The following is an 18345-nucleotide window of genomic DNA, read 5'->3' as shown; positions in this document are numbered from 1 at the left end:
TATACAGCGCCTTCTGGAACCGGTACGTTACGAATTCTGACCCTGAAGGAAGTGATCCCTTAGAGCGGCAAACTCAGGGATCTCCGAAGATATCTGTGTAAATAAATGTCTGCTGAGTCTCTTCTCTGTGGAGGGAACTTAAACACCTTGAACACACACACACACACACACACACACACACACACACACACACACACACACACACACACACACACACACACACACACACACACACACACACACACACACACACACACACGGCAAACACAGAATCGGCTTCAAAGCCTCATCACTTCCAAGTCGGTCACATCAAATGGGTATCTCCCCAGAGCTCCAGACTTCCACAACACCGTCTCCTGCAGCAGCAGCAGCAGCAGCCTAAGTCTGTACCTTCGCTCCCTGCACACCACATCCGCTCACCAGCCTCCAGCACGCCGTTTGGAGGCTAACACCCGCGCTAATAGTCCGTGTTCTGATGCATCCAGCGGATGGTTTTATGGACTGCGTTTATCGAGCACTTTAGCCGTCACCCCCGGCCTCTCTGGGCGCACTGCGATGAAAGCCTCGTTCTCGGCCCACCGACACACTCACACAGATTCCAATACACACACGTGCTGTATACACACAGATACACTAAACCAGGCGCGCACACAACATGGACGTATTCTCTCTCTCTCTCTCTCTCTCTCACCCACTCACTCTCTCTCACTCACCCCCACCCTCTCTCACTCCCACTCTCACCCTCTCTCCAACTCTCACTCACTCTTAGTCACTCAACCACCCACTGACTCTCCCTCACACTCACTCCCGCTCTTCCTCACCCACCCTCACCCCAGGTGTCCCTGAGCGTCTGTCCCTTCGTTCCTGTGCAGCCATTGTCCCTGGCCAGGTGCCGACCCGCCCCCCTCCCGCCCCCCTCCCGCCCCCTAATTACCGGCGGCGGCGGCGGCGGCGGCGCCATTCAGGTCGGCGGCGTGAAGAGGCTCTCGGGAAGAGCGCTCCTCTTCATCATCCTCCACCTCCTCCCGCTACACCCGGCGCCGGGCTGCAGCTGCAGCGACCGCCCCCGACCGGGCCCCGGGGCGGGGGGGGGGGGGGGGGGGGAACAGCCGGCAAGACAGTCATCCACCAGGGAGGCAGCCACGCAGATATCAAAGACACCTCGTCCGCCCAACGCAAGAGAACCAGCAAGGCTAACCAGGTCAACCAGTCAGCCAGCTAGTTAGCCAGGCACCAGTCACCCAGCTAGTGATCCGGCAGGCGGGTCAGCCGACCAACCAGTCAGCCAGCCAGCCAGCCAGCCAGCCAGCCAGCAAGGCCGTAAACGATGGAGAAATCAGCCAGCCTGTTAGATATTTGTGTTCTTTTATATATTGATGCACTCCTGAATCAGCCAATGAAACACCCAGTCAGCAAACCAGTCAGCAACATCAGGGAAAACCCTGCAGTGAAGGGTTCGATTAGAGGCGGCCCCGTACAGCCCGACATGTGGAGGCTGAACAAGCCTTAGAGGAGGCCGAGGCAGCCTTGCATGGGGCGCAGCGATCACATGACGTGTAATACGCTGGGGAGAGGAGACGGTACCACTTACAGCTGGATACTGCAGAAACCACAGCCCTGGGTGTGTACATGTGTGTGCGGTGAGCAGGCTAACCACATGTCTAAGGCATGAGTTGCGTCTTATTTAGTTTCCAGATGAGATGGGGGAGGAGCCAGGGGGGTTCTTATAGATGGATCCCTGAAGCTAATGTGGCAATCGCTAGCAGTGAGACCCACCAAGCCGTGAGGCGTTAAGTCTCCTTAATGTCTTCCTCTCATACACACACAAACAAACACACACACAATGGAGTGTACTTCCACACAAATCCAATCAGTAAAAACATGAGTTGATCCTGGAACAAGATTGCCCATAAATCCAAGCCCAGCTGGGAACAGCTGGGCATGTCAACAAAGTCTCTCTCTCTCTCTCTCTCTCTCTCTCTCTCTCTCTCTCTCTCTCTCTCTCTCTCTCTCTCTCTCTCTCTCTCTCTCTCTCTCTCTCTCTCTCTCTCTCTCTCTCTCTCTCTCTCTCTCTCTCTCTCTCTCTCTCTCTCTCTCTCTCTCTCTCTCTCTCTCTCTCTCTCTCTGCAGAGCGGCACTGTTTACTTCGAGATCCCACTGAAGGATTCACTGGGATGTGTTTAGTGTGCTTGTGGGACGATGTGGGAGCCAGGCGAAACATGGCCTGGCATTTAGAGTCACGCTCGCCCGACTCTCAAGGAACTTTCAGTGAACTTTCCTTCCACCAAAAAAAAAAACATGTATCTGTTTAAAATCTATAAAAAAAATTATAATATACCACGTGTTTTCTCTTGGAACAAGAGTTGTATTTTTCTCCTTTTTGCTTTCTCTTCCTTCGGCGCAGCCCTTTACCAGCTCAGCTAATGGATCCCTTTGCCAGTCCGCTACTGGCCACCATTAGAGGAAAACCATCGGACCAAACCGCCTGAAACCGGATCGGCAACACCAGGGACCAAACGACTACCGACCGCTTCACGAGACCTGCCGGCATGTTGGCCAGGAGGTAGAGCGGGTCGGCTGGTAACCAGAAGGTTGTTCATCCGATCGACTGCCCCTAATAGCTGAGTATTGAGGTGTCCCTGAGCAAGGCACCTCACCCTGACTGCTCGCTGACGAGCTGGCTGTCGCCCTGCGTGGCTGACGCCGCCGTCTGTGTGTGAACGTGTGCGTGAATGGGTGAAGGTTAGGCAGTATCGTAAAGCGCTTTCAGTGGCCACTGGTTAAAAGAAGCGCTGCATAAACGCACTCCATTTACCTGCCGTTTGTTTTACCGCCGTTGAGAACTCTCACCTTATAAAGACTGATGATCCCAGATAATCCCAGATAACGAATTCCCGTGTGACGACAGAAGTAGAGGGCAGCCATAAGAAATAAAAAAAAAGCCGTAAAAAGACGGTAGAGCAGAATGTTTAACAAAGGACTTTAGCACCTGACATCCACACCAGTCGTTTATTATTTTGAGCAGTCAAGCACTTCACCGCGCAAAGGGTCAGCACTGTGCCAAGTGGCCATAGAGACACACAGAATATTTTAATTAATATGAATACACAAGTCCTCTCCACAGCAGAGGGTGAAGTGTAATCGACGTCAGGGCTATTTTGAGTACACAAGTACTTCATGCTCCGGCACCCCAGTGAAGAGCCATTACAAAGTACTAGACAGTCGGCCGACTTAGTACTGCACTGGAGTACACGGGTACTTCCCCAAGCGCAGTGAAGAGAGCAGTACTGGACCTCCAGACTGGGGTTTGGAGTATTCAAGCACTTATTGTATGTTGTACGTCATTGCACTTAAAAATAGTACTTAGCGTTGTGTATTCGTCTTATCCTAGCTATCTTTGTTGTTTACGGGGAATGGGTTAACCTAGTGATTGTTAGTGCTTGGCACTTGGTTCTATGAACATCCTCACTGTACCGACAGTGGTATATTGTTGTTTCTTTCTTCTGACAAACGTACTTGTTGGAAGTTGCTTTGAATAAAAGCGCCTGCTAAACGTTATTTGTCAATGCATATGCACTCCGATGTCATAGTGGTGGACCACGCGATCCGCAGCATTGCGGTGTGATAACGTGGTTGGGCGTTTCTTATCGCCGTGGCGATGGAGGAGGGGGGGGGGGGGGGGGCTACGGGCATGTTGGCGTGGTGCCGGGCCGGGGCTGAAGCCCCTTCAGGTGTTTTGACATTTTGAAGTGACTGCGTACGCGTCATGGCCGCCGTCACCATGACAACACGGCGGCCGACAGAACGCTTTGTGGTTTCTCTGTTTTGTGTGTTTGTGTATCACCACGCTCTATCTACCCACATCCATCTTCAGAGAATGCGAGAAATGTGTGGGAGTGGAGAGAGAGAGAGAGAGAGAGAGAGAGAGAGAGAGAGAGAGAGAGAGAGAGAGAGAGAGAGAGAGAGAGAGAACAGCAGAAAGCCAAGAGGCAGAGAAACCGTTATCTCAGTCTCCCAGGTAGAAGCGTATCGCATGTGTTTACCCAGAAACCCACAGGAGCGAGTGTGAGCCACTCCAACAAGAAGCCAAAAAAAACATGGCCCATCAATGCACACCTGCCTTGTTTTACACCTGAAAGAGAGAGTGGGTGAGAGAGAGAGAGAGCGAGATAAAGAAAGAGAGAGAGACTCACAAAAACTGTGCATCTCTCTCTCTCTCTCTCTCTCTCTCTCTCTCTCTCTCTCTCTCTCTCTCTCTCTCTCTCTCTCTCTCTCTCTCTCTCTCTCTCTCTCTCTCTCTCTCTCTCTCTCTCTCTCTCTCTCTCTCTCTCCCCCCCCTCCCTCCCCCCCTCCCTCTCTCCCCTCCCTCCCCCCCTCCCTCTCCCTCTCTCAGGTATAAAACAAATGCAGGTGCCGGTCGGACATGTTTGTTTTGGGGTCATTTTGAAGGCGAACCCAAACTCTCTCTGCTCCGTATTTAAATAAAACTAATTAACGCCGAACGCAGACTCACAAAGCAACTGAGTAGAGGGAGATAACCGAGATGGTTCCTGCACCGCTGGTAATGAGATCCCATTGAGATTAGTCTGTAATTAGATTAGCTTTAGTTTGTTGTAGTTGCTGCTGTAATCCATGCACAATACCCATAATTCCCTGCTGTTATTCATCGTCAGAGGCCCTCTCGCGCGCGTCGGAATATTAGTTCACAATGCAGATCAGGTCATTAGTGAGGAGATTAACGAAGAGTTACCGGAACCGACCCTCCTCCTACGGGCCGGGGAGGATTTAAAAAAGTTTACATTTCCGTCCTGCTGTCCCGACGCGGTCCACATGGACCACACATACTGCAGTACATACTGCAGTACATACTGCAGTACACCAACAAACTTAATGCACTGAATGACGCTCACGATCAACACGTCTGCATAATGACTTAACTGTAAATAGGAATGTACATCAATACGATTTTATCGGAGAGGTCCGTGGACTAAAAGAGTACCGCAGTACTTTACCAGTACTATGAAATATACTAGTTATAATATTTGCTATATTATTAGCGCTATAACTATATATATAATCTTCTACTAAGCTCGTATTTTCTAAGTACCCTTTAGTGCTAGATCGGTACTATAGCACGAATATGTCAGTAGCAGCACTATAGCCACAGTACGTATACAATGCTAGTACTTTATAAGTACTATAAGTGCTATATATAGTGATATATTCACGTTTGGGGTGTGTGAGGGATGTTGTTTAGCACGGTCTGTGTGTGTGTGTGTGTGTGTGTGTGTGTGTGTGTGTGTGTGTGTGTGTGTGTGTGCGTGCGTGTATATGTGTGTGTGACAGTGTGTCTGCGTGTGTGTATATGCGTGTTCTTCAGTGATATATTCATATTTGGGGGGGGTGTGTGTGTGTGTGTGTGTGTGTGTGTGTGCATGTATGCGTGTGCGCGCGCGTGCGTGTGCGTATAATATATATGTGTGTGTGTGTGTGTGTGTGTGTGTGTGTGTGTGTGTGTATGTGTGCTTGTGCATGGCTGGATGCCTCAGCGCAGCCAAATAACTCACTTCTGCCCGTGTGTCTGGCTCCTTCTCAAGTGGGCAAATTATTTTGAATGGCTTGACGCCCGCTTAGAGAAACCATTTAAATAAGAACGTAATAAATCCTGGACGCCAAAAGGAACCGAGTGTGACTTCAGGGTCCTATAGCCCCTTGGGTTCGTTTGAATAGTGGTGTTTTCCAGTTTACATTACAGTGAATTTACATTCAGGGCATTTAGTAGACGCTTTTATCCAAAGCGACTTACAATAAGTACATTTCTCAGGGGAAAAAGAAACAATATATCGCTGTCAGTACAGTGAGGATGTTCATAGAACCAAGTGCCAAGCACTAACAATCACTAGGTTAACCCATTCCCCGAGTACATCAAAGCTAGCTAGAATAAGATGCTTTTAAGTACTGTTTTAAGTGCCAGGATGTACCACACACAAAAAATGCGTACATTAAGTGCCAGAATACAGTTAAAAGGAGGTTGAGAATTTTACATTTCCCTCTCGGCGAGTGTGTCACCCAGAAAGAGGATTATAAAATTAGGACGAAGTTGGTGTATCTCATCTGTAGATACGCTTAATTAGAACTGGCAGGGAAGTTCCCAGCAGTGAAGGAGCTAAACTGAACCGGAGTTCAAAGGAAGATGACGGTTTAGCAGTCTGTAAAAGTGACATCCATGACAGACACACACAGTGTGCGCTCCTTTTATGCAAAGTGGAAACATTTTACTGATCCATTAGTTAGTTTCTATTGTTATTTATTCTCCCTTTTTGTTCCAGGGAGAAACAAATGAATCTTCTCTATAAAAGGAGAACCGATCTGTTTAAAGCCTTTCATCACAACTCTCTCTGAACGAGCACAAACCCAATCACACAAACGAATGGAACAACCTTTAAAGTAACCTTCCTGCACATGACAATAACGGTTTCAGAGAGAGAGAGAGAGAGAGAGAGAGAGAGAGAGAGAGAGAGAGAGAGAGAGAGCGATAAGGAGAGAGAAACAGAGACAGAGAGACGGCGAGAGCGCGAGAGAGAGCGAAAGAGTCAGTGAGAGACACAGAGAGAGAGAGAGAGAGCGCAAGAGAGAGAGACAGAGCGCGAGAGAGAGCGAGAGAGAGAGAGAGAGAGAGAGAGAGAGAGAGAGAGAGAGAGAGAGAGAGAGAGAGAGAGAGAGAGAGAGAGAAACAGAGACAGAGAAAGAGTCAGTGAGAGACACAGAGAGAGAGAGTCACAGAGAGAGAGAGAGAGAGAGAGAGAGAGAGAGAGAGAGAGAGAGAGAGAGAGAGAGAGAGAGAGAGAGAGAGAGAGAGACAGAGACAGAGACAGAGACAGTTTTTGTTTTGCCTCCATGTGTGTGTGCGTGTATGCGTGTATGCGTGTGTGCGTCCCACAGCCTTCGAGACGACAACAACAGACATTGATGAACTCACTGGAGTGTGTGTGAGGCGGCTGTCAGTCGGGGACAAAGCCGAGCGGCGATGGGGGGACGTCTGATTACCATTTTAAAGGAAGGCCTCTCCCACACACTCACGCGCACACTCACACACACGCACACAAACATATAGGCAATCACACATACACAGGCAAACACACGAACGCACACACACACACACACACACACACACAAACATACAGGCAATCACACATACACAGGCAAACACACGCACACGCACACACACACACACAAACATACAGGCAATCACACACAGGCACAAACAAACATGCAGGCACGCACACATACAGACCGACAGAAACACAGAGACACACACACACACACACATGGAGGGCCTGTGTCTGTGCTTAATTACTGTGTGTCCTCCCTTCATTGTGTAGTCTTTTTAAAATTGTGTACTTCTTTACTTCACTTGGCAGATAAAGGACTTGATCTGGCAGAAAGAGATTGTGTGAATGTGTGTGTGTGTGTGTGTGTGTGTGTGTGTGTGTGTGTGTGTGTGTGTGTGTGTGTGTGTGTGTGTGTGTGTGTGTGTGTGTGTGTGTGTGTGTGTGTGTGTGTGTGTGTGTGTGATGTCTTTATCTATCCATTTGTGCTCCCTGAGGTCAAAACACTTCATACAGACGGGAAGTCCCACAGGGAGCTTCCTGTTGCTTATCCAATCAGAGGCTTCCGTTTTGGGATTTCCTGCGTGTGTGTTTGGTGTGTGTGTGTGTGTGCAAGAGTGGTATGGAAACACTATATAAACATCAGAGATTATCAGTAGCAACACAAACCGCCAACACACGCGAGATAAAGAGAGAGAGGAAGGGGTAGAATAAGAGAGAGGAAGAGAGAGAATGAGAGAGAGAGGAAGAGAGAGAATGAGAGAGAGAGAAAGCGAGAGACCGAGAGAGAGGGACCGAGAGAGAGAGAGCAAGAGATAAAGAGAGAGCGAGAGAGAAACAAGCTACTGCAGCAACCAGATGGGAGTCAGTCCAAAGAGACTCTCATGCAATAAATCAATCCCCCCCCCACCGAACCAGGTTACAGATGTGCTCGCCTAATGTCAATAACAGTTCATTTACCTAGATTAACTCGCTAGCCAATAGGAAGTAAGAACGTTAGCATTCAATCAGTCGCCGACTCGCTCTGTACTGAGGTGCAGCCAATAGCGGCCCTCGCCTTTGGCACGACACAGAACTACCACACAGAGGTGATGTAGTCTGAGGTCGATGATAGATTGGTGGTTTTATTATGGTTGCTCGCATGTTCCCCCCCCTCAACGTCCTGTTCTTCCCGACAAAACACACTCAGCATCCCCAAAACACAAACTTGGCGTAACAAAAACCCACACCACAACATTTCAACTGGCACACAGGCACACACACACACACACACACACACACACACACACACACACACACACACACACACACACACACACACACACACACACACACACACACACACACACACACACACACACACACACACGACTACCCACAGACACACAGTAGGATTTCCTGTATAAAAAAAGGCATAAAGTACTTGTTTAACTTAGAAGTCTGAAACATCAAGGATGTGTTAACACAAAGAACAGGCAACAGGCTGTCTGATGGAGGGTATTCACCTGCAGGTGTTGGGCTCACCTGCAGTGAGAGGAAGAATGTATGTGAGTCAGCGAATATATGTATGGGTTGTCTGTGTGTGTAAATGACAGAGTGTTTGTGTATGTGTTAATGACAGTGCGTGTGCGTGTGTGTGTGTGTGTATAGCACAGTGTGTGTGTGTGTGTGTGTGTGAGTGTATAGCACAGTGTGTGTGTGTGTTTGCATAACACAATGTATTTGTGTGTTTGCGTGCGTTTGGCGCGTGAGTGTGATTATCTTTTCACCGATTGTCACACATGGAGGACTACCAATATTTCCCGAGTAATAAACACATCCTATAAACCACACACCCGTACCCAGTGTGTGTCTCATCCCCCGCAGCCAGGGAAATAACAACACAGAGGAAATGGAATCGGTATCCATGACGATGTGTTCCGTGATGTCGCCCGCGGCCTGGCTCTATAAAGAGGATGGATGGCGCCTGATGTGGAGGCTGGAAGGAACAGAGCGGGGCTGGGGTGTTTTAACTCTGGGGACGCCAGCAGACCCCAGAACAGACGCGCTGGGATTGGTCTGACAGCGCTTCCGCAGCAACCAATCAATCTTTATGAATCATTCATCGTGTCTCTTTTTCCTGATGCTCACTCTGTTGCTCGCTCTCTCTTTAGTCTTTAAACAACAGGATGTGTCGATGGAAACACGACATGACTCGGCATCAACACACTCGCGCACACTCGCGCACACACCCACACTTCCCTATCATACTTCTATCAACTGCTTGATTTTGAATCACAAACCCCTACTTCTTAACCTCATCCTGCGCTCCCTCTCTCTCTCTCTCTCTGTCTCTCTCACAGAAAAGACAAAAGTCGCTTCAACACCGAAACGTTGTCGTTAAAGGTTGAACAAAAAAAAAAGCCCCCCAAGATGTCCGCCTGATGAGGAACGAGAGGATCAGTCGGTGTAAAACACAGATCTGTGGAGAGGAAGAGGAGGAGGAGGAGGAGGAGGAGGAGGAGGAGGACGGCTGAGAGCTGAGCCCCCTGCTCTCTGTGTTCTGTCAGGGGAGATAAGGGGGGGGGGGGGGGGGGGGGGGGGGGGGGCTGACGTGTCCCGGGTTACAACACGTTTCAGTTGGAAACGTTAAGGTTCTAGTATGTCACGCGGCCGCTAATTGAAAAACGGGCAGCGGTCACACATGGTAACTGCTGCCGTTTGTGTGCGTTTATAAAGCGCTTTTCTAACAAGTGGCCACTCACAGCTCTTGACAATATCGCATCGACACACCGACGCCGGTGTCAGACACGCCAAGGCGACAGCGAGCCCGTCGGGAGCAGTCAGGGTGAGGCGTCTCACTCAGGGACAGCTCGACACTATAACGCTAGAAGGAGCCGGGAATCGAACCCGCACCCTTCCGGTTAGCAGCCAACCCGCTCTACCTCCCGTGCCAAATGCCGCCCAAATATATAAAAGCGGGCTTTAGTCTCCGGGCACAACCGACAGTGAAGACGAGAAAATAGAATTAAGAATGAATATACGAGAAATTAGGTAATTATTACCGTTATTGACAAGGGGTGTGTGTGTGTGTGTGTGTGTGTGTGTGTGTCTGGGGCCGGTGTATGGAGATGTAGAAGGCAGAGCTGTATGAATTATTCAGAACTCATCTGCTGGTCTTTAGAAGGACAAGCTTACTTCGAGGTAACCCGGGTTAGAACTCTTCCACTAGAGAGAGAGAGAGAGAGAGAGAGAGAGAGAGAGAGAGAGAGAGAGAGAGAGAGAGAGAGAGAGAGAGAGAGAGAGAGAGAGAGAGAGAGAGAGAGAGAGAGAGAGAGAGAGAGAGAGAGAGAGAGAGAGAGAGAGAGAGAGAGAGAGAGAGAGAGAGAGATTCTCCTTCTGAAATGTTGGTATTTCGGGCGGGTCCATTATTAAGACTAGAGTGAAGTAGCCCCCCCCAAAGGCCTACATCAGCCCACCCCAGTAGTATAAATACCCCTCGGGAGCTACTGATCTCTGCAGGGGGGACGGGGGGCAGAGGAATGCCGGAATGTCTCAGGAGCCAGCCGGCAGGCTTTTCCTGGCCTGACCTTCGACCCCTGCCAATGGGAAAAAGAAGGAAGACCTAAGCTCTGTCTGTGTGTGTCTACAGTGTGCGTCTACAGTGTGTGTGTGTGTGTGTGTGTGTGTGTCTGTGGCTATTGTGTGTATGTGTGACTGTGTATGTGTGACTGTGTGTGTCTACAGTGTGTGTGTGTGTGTGACTGTGTGTGACTGTGTGTGTTACTGGGAGCTCAACAGAGTACAGGACCACCTGCTCTCCCTCTGATCTCATGACCTTCCCTCCAAACAGCCAGAGATTCACACACGTCTATCTTACACACACACACACACACACACACACACACACACACACACACACACACACACACACACACACACACACACACACACACACACACACACACACACACACACACACACACACAAAAACAGACTCACTCCAAATCGACCAAGCACTGATCTGTATTTGTGTCGTGAAGTCAGAGTGTGTTGGAAGAGTCGTCCCGACACACACAGAGACACACAACAGTTCACCCCAACTGTGGGTGTGAATAAACACACACAGGCTAAAGGCTAACCACACATGTCAACACAAACAGACACACTCAGACACACACTCACAGGCACACACAAACCCACACACAAAAACAACAAAAGCGAAACCTACAAGACAAGCTAATGTTCCACAGATATGATGCAGCCATGTGGTGCTTACTATACTACAACTATACTATACTATACTACAACTATACTATACTACAACTATACTTTACTATACAACAACTATACTATGCCACAACTGTACTATACTACAACTATACTTTACTAGTATACTGTACTAAAACTATGCTAAAAATATGTATACAATTATACTAGACTACACTTTAATATACTATACATGCTATCCTAGACATACAACTATATTATAATATATTATACATACAACTATACTTCATTACATAAAAAAACAATGTTACATCATCCCACAGTGGCTGTTAATCTCAGCTAGGTTTGGAGTTAACTTCAGAGTACTGACTTAAAAATGTTCAAAAATGAAACTCCACGTTTATATTTTGAAGTTCAGCCCTCCATGATGCAGAGGTTATTCTAGGATGGTGAATCACGTTTTCTCTGGCAGCGCTTCTGAACGTTGTTTGGAAACCACCGCGCAGGAAGTGTGTGAGAACAAGAGCTCACACTGGGAGATGTGAGGACGAGGCTGGGCTCGCTTAGGAAACACACTTCTGTCAATCAGAAACCACTGGGATGAAATCACAGGGACGGGGGGGGGGACGGGGGGGGGGGGGGGAGGAGAGGAGTGCGAGGATGAATGAAGGAAGGTATACATGAGGATGAGGAGACCGAAGAAGATGGGGAACACAGAGGAGGAGAGAAATACATGAATTGGAGACACAGGTTTCTATTTATTAGACAGCCTGGAGTAGAGAGGGAGACAGACAGACAGACAGACAGACAGACAGACAGACAGACAGACAGACAGACAGACAGACAGACAGACAGACAGACAGACAGACAGACAGACAGACAGACAGACAGACAGACAGACAGACAGACAGACAGACAGACAGACAGACAGACAGAAAGCTAGCAGCGTGATACTAGATGTTTACACATAATCAAACACCCCCACACACACACACACACACACACACAACAGCACACTTAACTTCAACACAACACAGCAGGGCCGGAGCTAAGGGGCGGGGCTAAACCTCGCCACCCCTCCCTTTTCGTTCTTCCCAACGGAAAATCAACGGAGAGGAAACAACACGGAAAAAAACTTCAAAGGCCGAGAGTGGGAGGGAAGGAGGATTAAACGTCCCTCGGTCATCGTCTGCTCATGTGGAGCGACCGACCGCATGTCCTCATCCTTGCCCTGTGCTGAGACAGCCAATCAAGGTCCACTGCGTTACCGCGGCAACCGCAGCCGAGGAGACAGAGAGGCGGCGGAGAGGTGAACCAAGGCCACGCTGAACCCGGTCCCAAGACACCCAGGGGAAGGAGGGGGGTGGACCTTGAGGACATCAGGGTCACATGATGGCATCAGGGGGTCACATGATGTCATCAGGGGGTCACATGATGTCATCAGGGGGTCACATGATGTCATCAGGGTCACATGATGTCATCAGGGGGTCACATGTTTCAGGAAGTGGAGTGCGGAACACAGGAGGTAGAAAGAAGCAGAGCAGACTCCAGTGAAGTAGAGAGTGTACTAGAGTGGAGACTAGAGTACAGAGTAGAAAGTAAAGTAGAGTAGAGTAGAGTGAAGTAGAGGGTGAAATAGAGTGGAGAATACATTGTAGCACGTATAGAAGAGTAGAGTAGAGTCCAGAGAAGAAGAGTCATACAGCGAGGCGAGTAAATAGCAAGCAGTGAAGAGAGTAGAGAGAAATTGGTGTTATTTACTGTATGGTCGTATAAGAACGCATTTTATGGAGAGATCAAGAACATAGATTAAGATCTGCTTCCTTTGCTGAGCTAACCTTCTGGGTAAGGGTAATGTGAGGACTGAGACTGCAGACCTGAAGGACAGAGATGTGTACCATGGAGGAGCTAATGCTAGTATAGCTAGGATAATATAGAGGAGAGAGACAGAGGAAAAGAGTAGGAGATCCAGAGAGAGAAAGAGTAGGAGATCCAGAGAGAGAGAGAGAGAGAGAAGAGAGAAGAGAGAGAGAGAGAGAGAGAGAGAGAGAGAGAGAGAGAGAGAGAGAGAGAGAGAGAGAGAGAGAGAGAGAGAGAGAGAGAGAGAGAGAGAGAGAGATCGAGAGAGAGAGAGATGCCAGCATCACCAGGATAACAGCGCTACATAGAGAGCTAGCTGACGTTAGCTCTGTCTCCCGGGTGCCTGATGCTGAACTGTGTGTTGGCTCCCCGGTTAGAAGAGCTGACAGACACCTCGATATGAATATGTTAATATGCAGGTACAAAGCACGCCTGTCAAAGATGGGTGATACTTCATTACTATTATGCATTCTCGCACGCACGCACGCACGCACACGCACGCACACGCACACACACGCACACACACACACACACACACACACACACACACACACACACACAGAGGGATGGCCAACAGCAGGCCTGGGGAGCTGGTGGCAGTTTGGATGAACTCACCGTGGGGCGAGAGTCACAGAGGGAGCAGAGAGAGAGACAATGGGAGAGGGAGAGGGATAGAGCGAGAGAACAGAGTGACAGAGAGAGCGGAAAAACAAAGGTGGATCAAAGGCACGCTTGTGAAGCCATACTATATGCAACGGTATAACATTTGCGTACGTCAACGACGGAACCATATATAAATCTATATCCATACGTTACCATGGAAAAAGCATGTAAATGTGCATCAGCACATGTGCACAAATAAACACACACAAACTTCCACAGCACACTGGATAGACACAGAACATGACCCCCCCCCCCCACCTCACTGCAACAGGTCAGCTGCAGAGGGGTCACTGAAGAAGACTAGCATGGCTTGGTCGCTCAATTTCATCTCTCTCACTCTCCCCCTCTCTCTCTCTTTCTCTTCCACCTACTCCCACTCTCTCCCCCCCCCCCCCCTCTCTCTCTCTCTCTCTCTCTCTCTCTCTCTCTCTCACTCTCCCCCCTCTCTCTCTCTCTCTCTTTCTCTCTCTCTCTCCCCTCCTCTCTCTTTCTCTCTCACTCTCCCCCCTCTCTCTCTCTCTCTCTCTCTCTCCCCTCCTCTCTCTTTCTCTCTCACTCTCCCCCCTCTCTCTCTCTCTCTCTCTCTCTCTCTCTCTCTTTCTCTTCCATCTGCTCCCACTCGCTCACCCCTCTCTCTCTCTCTCTCTCTCTCTCTCTCTCTCTCTCTCTTTCTCTCTCTCTCTCCCCTCCTCTCTCTTTCTCTCTCACTCTCCCCCTCTCTCTCTCTTTCTCTTCCACCTACTCCCACTCTCTCCCCCCCCCCCCCTCTCTCTCTCTCTCTCTCTCTCTCACTCTCCCCCCTCTCTCTCTCTCTCTCTCTCTCTCTCTCTTTCTCTCTCACTCTCCCCCCTCTCTCTCTCTCTTCCTCTTCCACCTACTCCCCCTCTCTCCCCCCTCTCTCCGTCTCTCTCTCATGTAGAGTAATCCAACACATCTGGTTCCCCAGCGCTGCTGACTTGCCCCCGGTGTGTTTTGGACGTTGGATCGAGCGACAGTGCATTCTTATTTACTCTTCCTGTTATTTCAAATCTCAGCCTCACTACTTTTCGGTCATGAAGGACCAGGGCGCGGTGAAGGCATCTGCCTCGGGGTTCAAACCCAGAACCTTTGTATCGAAACAAAGGGAGGAACACCCGCCCGTATTATTCATTCATCCTTTCACCGCTCCATCAAATCTATTCTCCGGAACAACGCGGTTAAACTCGGCACACGAGGAGAGTCCTAAAAAGGGAAACACACAGCTCTCATTTCCCTCCCGTCTCGCTCTTCATCTCTCCGCCCTGCGTGAGTTTGAAATCCTTCTTCCACTCCTGCCTTGCTCCACCACGGGGGTGACAGGGAACAGGGGGTGGGGGGGGTATTTTTAGATGGATGGTGCAGGGAGCGTATGAGCTTCGATCTCCTCCGCGCGCAGCGATGCCCTTTCCCTGCTTCCCGAGGTACGACGGAGGCAGCCTGTTACATGGTTCACAGGCAGACCCCTGGCTGGCTACCCGGAGGTGGGTGGGAGGGAGGGAGGGAGGGAGAGGGGGGGAAGGAGGGAGGGTGAGAGGGAGGGGGAGAGAGGGAGAGGGAGGGAAGGAGAGAGAGGGAGAGGGAGGGAAGGAGAGAGAGTCAGGGAGAGAGGAAGAGAGAGAGAGAGAGAGAGAGGGATCGAGAGAGATGGAGAGGGAGAGAGAGAGAGAGGGAGGGAGAGAAGGAGAGGGAGAGGGAGGAAGGGAGAGAGAGAGGCTATAGTCTCATACAACATGCAGATGACTTATGCGTGTTAAAGGAGGATAGCTGGCAGCGACAAAACAACACTTCCAATCAAACACACCAAAACACATCGAAACAAACATACATAAACACTGAAAGTGGTGTGTGTGCATGTGTGCGCGTTTCCACCTCTCATTTTATCTCTCCCCATCTAATTTTCCATCCCACTCTCTTTCTCCATCTGTCTCTGTATCTCTCTTTCTCCCTCTCTCACTATCATGCCTACTAGCTCTACATGTCCCCATCCTGCTCAATCCTGCCTCCCCTCTATTCCATCCTCTCACCTCTCCTCTCACCTCTTCTCTCCTCCTCCTCCTCCCCCCCTCCACCTTCTCTCTCCTGTCCTCTGCTCCTCACCTTACCAAGAATCCTCTCTCCTCTCCTCTCTCCTTCTCTCCCCTCCCCTCCCCTATCTGCTCTACCTCTCATCCCCTGCCTTCTCTTCCTCCACCTCTCTCCCTTCTGTCTCCTCCCCTCTCCTCCCTAATGAGACTCAGACAGAGGGTATCAACAGACGTCGTCCCAAGCATCCCCAAGACAGACTGGCCTGCTCCTTCTCCTCTCTCCCTCTTCCCTGTCCCCCTTCCCCAACTTCACCCTCTCTCTCTCTCTCTCCCTCCCTCATCACTCTTTCTCGTCGCCTCATCCTCTCCCTATCAACCATATCTCTTCCCTCTCTCCTTTCCTCCTTCGCTCTCCCTCTCCTCTCTCTCTCTATGCTCACTCTCTCCCACCGCTCCCTCCTCTCTCTCTCTCTCCTCCTCCCTTCCCTCCCCCTCTGAGTTCCTGGCAGCTCCTCTCTGCTGTATTTCTGCCAGATGGCTGCACCAAGCGAAAGGTCCACATGCAGCGAGGCGAAAAAAAAAACACACACCTACCTACACACACCTCCCCCCCTCCCCTCCCCAAACACACACATACACGCCCAGCATCACGCTCCGGTACCACACAGAGACACACACAACCCCGCACAAAGTCATCCGTCAAGTTCACACGCACGCAAACCACGCGCACTTATGAAACAATAAACACACACAGACCCACACGCAAAGGAGCAGTGTGAAAACAACCGGCAACGGAGAGGCATGCGCGGCGGGAGCGGGTATAAGGCGGGCCGCGGTTACTGTAGCATAGATAACACGGGGGCCTGGCATGGAGAGCTGGGGACGTGCGAGGAGCCAGCCAGCAGAGTAATGAGGAGACACTGGTGCCAGAGACGGAGGCGTCTTCTCCAGCGAGTGTGTAACGGGATCACACACACTCGCCGTCGCCGCCGCCAGGGGCTGCTCGCAGTGGGTCTGTCGGTCGGTGGAGGGTGTGTTCTGGGGAGGATGTGCGCTGTGGTGCTGATGAGAGGGGTTTGGAGGTTGTGGATGTGTGGCGGGTAGGATGTCGTGGTGTGGGGCTGGAGGTTGTACAGGTCGGATCTACGGCAGATCCTATGGGTAGGATCAATGGTAGATCCTCTAGGTCAGATCTACATATAGGATACAGGGTAGATCCTATAGTTATGATCTACGGTAGATCCTATAGGCAAAATCCATGGTAGATCCTACAGGCCAGATCTATGGTAGATCCTACAGCCCAGATCTATGGTAGGGTGTGTGGTGGGTAGGATAGGCTATACAGCTGGTGTGTTCTCGGTAGAATGTGGATGCAAATACCTGGTCTGAAGGGCTTGGTGTGAAGATTGACAGCTGGGGATTTCTGCACATTTTCTCAGTTTTGCAGGCCTGTCTCCCCCCCCCCCCCCCCCCCCACACACACACACACAAACACCATCTCCTTCTCTCTCTCTCTCTTCTTTCATGTGTATCTCTGTCACATCCTCTTCTGCTCTGACTCCTTAGCTCTTGAAATGCCACTCTCTCTCTCCCTTGCTCTCAAACCTCTTACTGTGTCTGTGCTAAATGCTGTTTCCGTGTGCGGTTTGTGTGTGCGTTTGTGGGGGTCTGTGCGACGGCGTGCCGTGTGTAGTAGGTCTGTGTGCGCGCTGTGTGTGTGTATGTGTATGCCAACAAGTCTGTCGGCTGTGCGTGCATGAATCTGTGTGTGTGTGTGTGTGTTCGGTAGCCAGCGTGTGCTTGTCTGTGTGTGTGTGTGTTTTTGTTTATGCTTTTGTGTGCATGTGTGTATGCTTGTGTATGTTTGTGTGTGTGTGTGTGTGTGCATGTGTGTGAGTGTGTGCCTGTTTGTGTGCCATTGAGTATGCTTGTGTGTGTGTTTGTGAGTGTGTGCGTGAGTGTAAGCTTGTGTGTGTGTGGTTGTTTGTGTGCTTGTGTGTGAGTCATGTGTCATAGGGAGTGGGTTTATTTTGGGACGCCAAACTCTGGGAGAGAGAAAAACAAGTGAGAAGGTAAACGAGGGAGGGCTGAGAGGGTGAGTGAGAGAGTGAACCAAATCTTTGATGATTGAGTGAGAGGATGACTGAGTGAGTGAGTGAGAGGGTGAATGTTAGAGTGAATTAGGGAGTGGTTGAGCATAAGTGAGGCGGCTAATTAAAAAAAAATGCCCTATGTCACCCTGGCAACATAAACACACACGCACACACACACATAACTATAAACCTGCCTCATCCCGAACGCACAACCGTGTCCGGAAGCCAGGGCATGGTGAGGAGCCAGCGGCCTCCTCTCTGCCGATCGATCGCTGGGCCCGGTACCCTTTAACTGATTGGTTTCTGGTTCCTCTGAAGGGCCCTAGACACCTCCCAGACTCAAACCAACGGCCAACTGCCTTTATCCGA

Source organism: Gadus morhua, chromosome 22, assembly GCF_902167405.1.
Source record: "Gadus morhua chromosome 22, gadMor3.0, whole genome shotgun sequence".
In the NCBI taxonomy this organism is placed as follows: domain Eukaryota; kingdom Metazoa; phylum Chordata; class Actinopteri; order Gadiformes; family Gadidae; genus Gadus; species Gadus morhua.
This window is presented reverse-complemented; position numbering follows the sequence as displayed.